Raw genomic sequence first — 5,353 nt, forward strand, 5'->3', positions numbered from 1 at the left:
TTTCCCGGCCCGTCTTCCATCTGTTCCAGCATTAGCTGCAAACTGTGTGCAGGGTCTTCAACCCGAAGTCCTCCTGACGCTTCCAAATGAGAGAAGGTGACCCCAAGTTCAGGCCAGCATGGGCTGTCCACAAAGCATGGGAAAATTATCAGCAGAGGCAAAAAAAAAAAATTCTCTCCCTTAAGAACTGTTTTTGTAGGGTTGCATTTTCCGATGTGAGGAGCACATTTTTTGTTAATCTGCTCTCGGTGACAGGCTTGGGGAGAGTGGGAACAGGGCTGTTTTATCTATCCAAAGCAATTCATCAAACGAACTCAGGGGATCTGAGATAGTCACTAACAAATAAAAGTCAACAATGCTCCCTTTGTCCTGGGCCACACACACAAACCATTTCTTTTAAAGGTAGGAGAGGTCATCTCGATGATCTGTGGATGTCATCAGGCACCACGTGCTTTCCTTCACCCCTTCCTGTCCCCCAGAAGGACTTGGAGATCATAGAGGCTGCTGGGGAGGGAGAGTAAAGAATAAAGGAATGTCCAGGGAAGGCAGAACTTGGTCACTGTAGAGAATTTGGGCCCCTGTGGGGAAGAACGGGTTCGGCCTTGAGGAAATCACTGAAGGCAGAGATGCCGTTCCCCTCGTGGAACATGCTCGCTTTCCCTCTGCTTTGGGAGAGGAACAGTAATAATAATGATTCCAGCTGATGTTCCCTGAGCACTCTCAGAGTGCCAGGCATGAGGCTAAAGGCCTACGCAGACTGTCTTATTTTATCTTCACAGCCTTCCTGGGAGGCAGGGAAAATTATTACTCCCAATTTCTGAGTTGGCAATGGAGGTTCAGAGCAGTCAAGCCACTGGCCCGAGGTCACACAGCTAGAAAATAGAGGAGGCAGGATTCGGATGTGGGAGATCGGATTCTAGTCCCATACTCTGAGGCCCAGGGAAGCTGGGACTCGCTCACCACCTCCAGCTGGTTAGTGGGCAGCACTAGAATTAGAATGTAGGCCTTCTGAAAATTTTTAATTTTTCTGACCGTATCACACTGCCTTTTGACTTAAACTGTCATAGGAATGCAAGGAGGAAATTCAAGACAGCATTCAGTTCATTCAAATTAGCCTCCCAAATGAGTGGACAAGCTTGGTGGTCTCTCTTAAATCGTGTCAAAGAGTAATGGAGGTGATTTTTGTTGTTGTTAAACTCTTATCAAAATATCTGAAAATAAAAGTAATACAGGCCAATTGCATAAAATCTGGAAAATATAATATAATAAGAAAAAGAAAAAAAAGAAAAAAACCATAACCCTACCACGCAGAGATCACCTTAGCAATTTAGGATGTGATATATATTGTTTTATATCCAACTTAAAATTGCATTAGTATGACAAGGACGTTTCCATCTAATGCCCATCTGATTGCTAGTTAGAAGGGCTCTGAGACCTCACATGGGTTCTTGGTATTGTGATGAACTAATGATGACGGCTATTGGTTCACGGTGACGACTGCATTGGGGGAAGCATTTATTTGGCATACTTTCAAGGGTGGCATCATGGCTGCACTCTGCTTGAAGACATTTTGATGCCAATTTTATTTCCGGGAACAATAGTGTTGGGACAAGCTGTGGGCTTTCTCTCACATATTGATGAGGTTTGCCTGGTGGCCTGGATTAGAGCCAGGATTTCCCATGCTGCCAACACTCCACGAGCCAGAAAGATGTGGGTCATTTCTTGATAGGTATGTGGAGTTCCCCCAATGCCTGGGGACAGAGGGACTGACTGCAGGGGTAGCTGCCACTTTCATAAACTCAGCACAGGACCTTGCCCTCCTGGGGACTGAATACCATGCCTTACACAGTTTATCAATGCCGCCTTACACCATCCCTTGCTTCTCTGGATGCTTCTTTGTCATCTTGCACGTGGCCTTCTTCATAGCCAAGAATAAAAGTGAATGTCTGTCTGACGTTAGGAGTCCTAGGCTCCTATTTATGGGTCGTATTGAATCACTGAAATAATGATCCCTGGAACCTTAGGGATGGAAAGAAACTTTTAAAAGCCCTTATCTATCAAAAAAAGCCACCAAGTTTCACAGAGAATGTGATCCGGGTAAGTTAACCAGCCAGTGACAGAGCCAGGCATGGGGTCAAGTTTTCCTGACCTGTGTTTAGTTCTTTTCTTTTCCTTGTTGATTTGTTTTGAAGCCTAAGGCATTGTATTTTTTATAAAGAGAACAAGACGTAGTTCTAGAGTCTTATAGAAATAATGATACCCTGGAGAAGAGCACTGTTGAGTAATTTACATTTTACATCTTGATTCTTTCAGTTATCTCTGTCCACTGTGACTGGTTTCCAAACCAAAAATTACGTCATGTGGTTAGACAAAGACTTATTTCACTTGTGAATTTATTTTAAATTATGGTCTTATGAAAGTGTAAAACTAAAGTCATGTTCAGTTATGTGATAGCTAACATTTTTAAAAAATAAATACTACTTTAAGGTTTTTACATGACTTTTCTTCTTTACTTTCTCATATCCCTGTTATATAAGTATTAGGAATATATTTATTCTACAGATGAGGAAACCAAGGCTTAGAGAAGTTAATAGGCTTATCCAGGATCAAAGCTTACTAATGACACTTGTCTTTCTGATTCACAAATCTGTGATCTTAATTCACTCTACCATTCTGCTTCCCAGTTTGCGTATTCATGAGATATAATTTGGGAATCAACGGTTAACTGAAAGTAATAGAACTACATGAAATCAGATAACTCTGGCATACAAGGTCACCATCCTGATGATGAAAAATATTTAATTGTCCTGATTTGCTGACACCTGGTGGCAGGTCCTCCAAGGTCAGATTGAACAATGTCTAGGAGTCTGATGCCACTTAGATCTATTGTACTGGACTGACCCAGGTCAACATTTGAGACTTCCAGCCAGTGTAGAGTCTCGTATCCAAACCACAGTCTCCTGGTGGGCAGTGGGCTTTGGAACTGGTTGATTTCATGGAGGAAAACGAAGGTGGGAGGGAACGGAGTGACCCTATTCTGAAGCCCCGCTTATGGGCTCTGACCATGCTCCTCTTAAGTCTCTGGCTCTGGCTCATCAGAACCTTGGTAACTTCATTATTAAAATGCATTTGCTCACCCTTTAAAAGACAGGTTTATCACATTACTTTTAGGCTGTCTCTATTCAGTGACCGGATGTCTGGGTTGTGTATAACAAGGCCAATTACAAAGAAAAAATGTGCGAAAAGCCAAGGCGCATTCCCTACCCTTCGAGTCAGGTTCATATTCCTTTTAGGATTTCTAAATCCCTTCTATTCTGGAGCTCAGAGCTGTCTTCCGGAGCCAGCTGTGCAGTTTTGTAGATTGCAGCTCTGATCTCATGATGTCACTCGGTCATCAGAGAAGGCGCTATGGAGGTAAGAAAGAAGCAGGCCCAAGGCATCCTTGAAACAGTCACAGGGAGCCAGGGAAAGGAGCCAGGGAGGTGTCCTCAGGCAAGATTTCTGCTGCCTACTGCGAGGAGACCCTTCTCACTACACATAAGCAGGTGGACACGGTGGCTACCCCTCAGCCAGCTGTTTCAGCCAGCTGTTTGCTCCTAGGCGCGAGATTCTGCTCCAAGGTCATCCAAGGCTATAGGGGAAAAACAAAACAAAAACAAACGCAGAAACAACTATGCTGGCCAGCAGATTGTTAGAAACAGGATTTAAGCAATGTCTTCTCCCATTTTGTTCCATTAGGCACACAGGTCTCCTTGGTGTCCATAACAGAGGACAGATAATTCAAAGGGGTATCTGGTTCTGATAGTGCCAAGAAACTTGTTTGGCTTACGGCTCTGTTTATTATTATCAAGGGAGTTTTTTTGTTGTTGTTGCTGTTTTTTTTTTTTAAACAAGAATTCTTTAAAAATAATATTAATACTAAAATAATATTAATACTGAAAAGAACTCTGGCAGGCCCATTTCCCCAGGGAGTTTGGAATTTTGGAAGGTTAGGAAAGAAATGTATGTCTTGGCCAGGAGCAGTGTCAGAAAATGATTGCCTATGGAAAGAGCACTGGGTTGAGTCTGAATACCTGAGTTCTCAACCTCAGCTCAGCTATGGACCTGTGGGGGGCATTGGACAGATCCTTTACCCACTGTGGCTGTAGCTTCCCCCCTCTAAATGTGGGGTTTGGGTTAGCGAATTCTTCAAGCTCCATGTGGCTTGACGGTGCCAAGCATTGATTTCTTTAGACTCATTACGATGTCATTAAATAACCCTTTCCAACTCTTGACACCACTGGGAAGTGCCCCTGGAAAATATGTATTTATCTAGCCCCTAACTCACTGGATCTTGGTGAGCTGGACTGAAAAGACTCCAGGGGTCACTGGGAATCATGTTTGTGGATTAGCGTCAATATGAAATCCAGAGGCTAAAAGGAATTAGGGTGAAAGTAACACGAAGCAATTAAGTGGGCTGCAAGTAGGTGACCCTTGAATCATTCGTTGATAATGGATGGACCTCTTCCAAATACCTTCCTTATGATTGTTCCAGCTGTGCATAGTTATTTATTTATTAAATAAATGGAAACTGATCAGAGTTTGTTGAAAACAGTGTTTGCTTAAAGCATTTTGTAACCCTGAAAATCATCCCCCAAACAACAACAAAAAAGCCACACATAATATAGACAGGGGAGTGAGTGCTTTTGGTGAGTGCTGCACTTAATTTGCAAGCCTTTTTAAAGGTCTTCATGCTAGAAAACCACACCAAATAAAGCCAAACCAAACCAAATAAAAACAACAGCACAAAAGTGTTTTACCTCTGCCTGCCTCCTAAACCCCTGCTCTGTTTCCCCCCTTTGTTTTCAGATGCTCTTTGGAAGAATCCATGTTAAATGTTACCTTTCTTGCAGTTTTGCCTTATGTCTGGGGAGACCTGAAGTCTGCCGCCAGGACAGAGAGAGGGGTTCCAGCCACCCAGGGCCTTGCAGACGCTGCTAGGAATGTGGCACTTGATTCTGAGTGGGATGAGAAGATGAAGAAGGATTTAGTAGGGTCAACAGAGATCCCATATGTGTCCTATGACGGCAATGAGGAGCCCCGACAGAGGGCAACAGACCAATTAGATAGCCCTGCAGGAAACCATTCGTGCTCGTTCTCAGTACCTCACCTTACATCACTTCTCTCTTCTGGAATATTCTTCTTTCTTCCTAGGTCCATCTAAACTCTACCCCTCTTTCAAACAATTTGAAGTGCCCTGCTATTCAAACCCTTCTTGGTTTCCCTCACCCCAAAGTTTTACTCAGTTCATGGGGCCACATTTTCCAGCCGTTCCGTGGGGTGTAACCCACAGTTGCACCGAGCCAGGGCAGTC

This window comes from Rhinolophus hipposideros (assembly GCF_964194185.1).
Source record: "Rhinolophus hipposideros genome assembly, chromosome: 23".
NCBI lineage: Eukaryota > Metazoa > Chordata > Mammalia > Chiroptera > Rhinolophidae > Rhinolophus > Rhinolophus hipposideros.